Here is a 4,469-nt window from a genome sequence, read left to right on the forward strand (position 1 = left end):
CTGTTTGTTCTGTTCGACCAAAATAAAAAACTGTTTGTTCTCATGGTTTAAATCGTTATGTCTAAAATGCCATCCTCCATTCAACTTTCTTCAATTAATAAGGTATGTTTGGTGCGACTTCACTCATAGCTTCCCATGTTTACACTCCTATGTTTATGTTTTTCATTTCTCTTTATTAATTGATGAAGGTTTTTACAAACTTTGCAAGCTTGCAATGCGTACGTGATATTGCTACGATCTAATCTAGAGTTGTAAACTTATATCTTATCTTTTGGGGTCCTATAAGCTCTCCCTTCCCACAATTTAATGCCTATTCTTGGTATTGACCTCAAGAAAGATGAAATTTATTAGAGGCTTTAGTTCAATCTTCACAACATCAATTTCGAAATCAAGAAAGCCAGGATGCTACTCACTGTTCGCATTATGATTCTTCATTTTTCCTGGCCAAGCAAGTCGGGGGCTCTGAACCACGGGCTCAAGCTTCAACATTTAATGTCAGAGATGACATTGTATGAGCCAACTAGATCACAACAGATAAGTGGGGGAACTATGAACTGATACCAGTTATTGTAGAATTTCTTCCTTGTTGTCTCTTGGTGTCTTGTGGTGTTTTCTTCCTTTTTTTCCGGCAGAATAAAGAACTTTATTAAAACATAAGCTTTGTTCTTTACATCTACTGTGGAGAATTGCGTGCCCATTGAGGTCATGTTGAAACGCATACAAAACGTTTTTGGTACATCAAAGATGATATCTTATAGAGACAGCTGATGTCTCCCCATTTTTGATAAGGCGTCCGTGCACATGTTAGCCTCGCGATGGACGACGCACTTCCCACCCCTCGAACCACCCTAGCAATATCTTGGATCATCAAGAATAGGCCACAATAAATTATTTGCATAGCACTTCCCATTGTCACGACCCTCACGACAAATTAGCCGGTTAGGCAGTGGAGCCCATCTTACTTCTGCGAGGAAGAGATATCGGGAATGGTATGTGGGATTTGATGAACGGTGGTCATTCACGCAAAATAAACTGGGGCAGAACCTCATAGTGTTTGCACAAAAAGTGATAACTTGAATGAATCAACAAAAAGTGAAGTCAACAATCTCGGATGCCTGTTTGTAACCTCCTTTTATAATTTTGCTTTGTAACGTCTATTGTTAAGGGTAAATTGTAGGCTTTAAATATCCATGTCGCACTCCTCGAAGGCCCTCCAAATCAAACCAAATGCAATCTTTCAATTATCTTTACTCTTTTCGACCGAAAAAAATTGTCTTTACCTTTTTAGTTTTTGAGGTGACTAGCAAGTATCACCCAAAGGGGGGTGAATAGGAGGGGTGAATAGGTGATTTGAGCATTTTTTGATCAATTTAAAGCGGAAATAATTGATAAAGTGTAAAGTCTGAACAACGTCCAGATTTTGAACAATCCTTGAATACCAAATGAATAAATGTGCAAAATAAATAAGAGTTTCAAGGGATGAGAAAATTTGCACACAAGATGTATAGTGGTTCAGCTTAGATCAAGCATACGTCGGCTCTCCCACGCTGAAAGCCTATTGGCTGGATTCCACTAGATGGCCATTTCACTAGATGGCCAATCAAGAGATTACAGTATTTGAGTAATAACACTCTATGTAAGATAGGTCACTCTATCTCACTTAGTCACTCTTACACAAGGTCTATCACTGATCGGAGTATGCTCATACTTTGGAATTGATGATTCTTGATATCATCTCTCCTTGTACTCCTCGAAATTTCCTCTCTTATACTTCTCCACTTCCAAACTAACCGTTGGATAGTTTTCACAGGATCATCTTCTAATCTTTACCTTAGACAGATTTGTATAGAAAGGATTGAGTAGCTGTTAGATGACATAATCTAAATCGTGCTAAATATGGTCGCCCATACAACTAGAACTTCGGTTTCCATAAGAAGAGCCTCGTCATTTAGGAATAAACTTGTCTCAATGTTTGATAGTCAATCAATCAAGGACATTTTGTGGTATTAAATAGCCTTTTAAGATCGAATCAATCAAGACTTTCTATTTGTGAAATCCAAGCCAGATTACTAGCCATTATAATCGTTTTGTGATAAAGTCTGGATTTTGTCTCGCATTTAGAACTTAAGTCATAATGGGTTGTACTATACAATTTGAATCTTCGGATTCTGATATTATTTATTTGTTTGTATATAAAGTCTGAACTTCATGTTTTGACCAAAAGATAATATGAATTTCTCTTTCTGATTCTCGTAAAGTCTGGTCTTCTTGAAGTAATAGCCTGCATTCTTCAGAAAGTAATTTCCTGTACTTAAAATACCTCAAAAAAATTTGTCAGACTTATAAAATCTCTTGGATAGTTATGTTAACTTCAAAATATATTAAGAGATTTTCCCAACATTTTCCAAACTCGTGTCGTCGATTAAATTTCAACGTGTTTCTTAGCTATAGTGGAAACTTTTAATTTCCAAACTTGTTTCGTTGATAGAATTTTAGCATTTATCTCTATCATGAGTGTTACCTTATCGATTAAATTCCAGTGTTGTATCTTTGCGTTCTCAAGTATTGTCATTGATTAAATTCCGGCACGGTTTATTTGTTTTTGGTTCCATTGTAATGGGTCTCTTTGTCTATGAAATTCTGAAAAGATTCGTGTTTGTACAGTTCTATTTGAAGTGAAATAGTTGAATTCCTTATTACTTGTGATATTTCTCATCGGGAGTCGTAACAGGACCTTTTCTCATCTAATTAAAGCCAAAGAACAACTTTCGTTGATAAATATTTCATCGCGGGAGAAAATCCGGCAAAAAGCATAGATAGGGGATGTGTGATATTCGGAAAAAAGACACTAGAAGTGCCAAAAAAAAATTTGGATCACTCAAGTGCCAACTTTTTTAAAAAATGATTACTTAAGTGCCAACTCCAATTTGAGTCGCCGGAAATCCTACGTGGCCATATTTATTAATTTCTCAGTCCTACGTGGCTCGCCGGCGTGCCCAGTCAGCAAACCCCTAAATGATGTTGTCTAAAAGTTGTATATAGTGATCATTTGAGTGTCAATATTTTTTAAATCGATCACTTTAGTGCCAATCATTGTTAAAAAGCAATCAATTCAGTGCCAATCGTTATTAAAAAGTGTTCATTTCAATGCCAAGCGCGCACCAGCACTTGTGCTGGTGCAAGCAACAGAGTCAACACAGAGAGCTGGCGGAGGAGGATTGAAAGAAGATCGGTTCAAATATCACATTAATATTGCCTCACTCTTGATCCGTCACCCTAGCTTGTAATTGTTCTTTTCATTTTTTTCTATCAGGTTCATTCATGGAACGGGGGTTCAAAATTATTGAATCAAAACAAATACGTTAAGTGCTTGTCTCTTGTGCAAGGAAAATTGTATTACGGACGCCATGCCAGTAGCATTCAAATACTGGCTTTTTTTATGCTCTGTAGCTCTAACACAAGTGTTTTTGCATACATATAAATCCGTTAGTCGCTTTGTGGCTATATTCTTTGCTCCTGTTGGAGCACTGACCGTCAGAATTCGGTTGAAACCAGGAAATCAATCTGGTATCAGGGACACTCAACAGCATTCAGAGTGTTCTCGAAAATTAGTTGGGAAAGGAAATCCGGTCCATGCAATAGATTGATATATTCTCTTCCTTGGATGGAGCGACTGTTAAGGCATCCATAATAAGGAAGAACAAGATATATCTTGTGCTGCCATAATTACAAGATACATCTCAAGTTCACTGGTCACCTCCATGATTTCATAGCCAGCTCATTCCATAAGCATTAAATTCTTGATTATTTCCCTTAATTTCTCTCTTTCCAACCCCGCTCAATCACTTGACAATCTTGCCTCTTGCCTGCCATATTTTCAAGCAAAAATATCCCATTGATTTCTCCTCTTGGCTAGCCGTGATCTCTTTCACGATTTTGCCTCCTCAAATCTCCAAAATTTTCTCTTTATAGAGTTCAAATAAAATCTCTTAAGTTGACACTGAAGAGAAATAGGGCAGAACAAAGCCCTCTTCTGTTGCTCCGAGATGACGAATGGCGACGGTTAGCACTGGCTCCGGCAGCTTGAAAAAAGTGAGGAAAGCCGTCACTGGTGGTTGACGCAGTGAACGAGCTTCGGGCGAACCCCAAACTCTTCAAGCCTTTTTTGCCAAAAAAACAGAGCAGAAACGGGACAAACTGACTACGGCTTTGCCGGTGACCAGCGAGGGCTATGACTGGCAAGTGGCTTCAATCTATGGCCGGCCTGAGATATTGGCGACTGGTATGGGTTAATACTGACTGCCCATGTCTCAGCTCGTGCTTGGTTGGGTGATGCCTTCGGGAAAATGGCTGAGGTGGTGTGATGATTGATGGTGGCCATGCATGGGACGACAATTGTTGTACGTAGGTTGGCTGTGGTTGGGAGTTTTTTCTCTGTGGAGGGGGTGATGTATGGCGGGTAGCGAACG

The sequence above is a fragment of the Syzygium oleosum genome, unplaced genomic scaffold (assembly GCF_021117445.2).
Source record: "Syzygium oleosum isolate NSW1041296 unplaced genomic scaffold, Sole_v2.1 Sole_v2.29, whole genome shotgun sequence".
NCBI classification, from domain to species: domain Eukaryota; kingdom Viridiplantae; phylum Streptophyta; class Magnoliopsida; order Myrtales; family Myrtaceae; genus Syzygium; species Syzygium oleosum.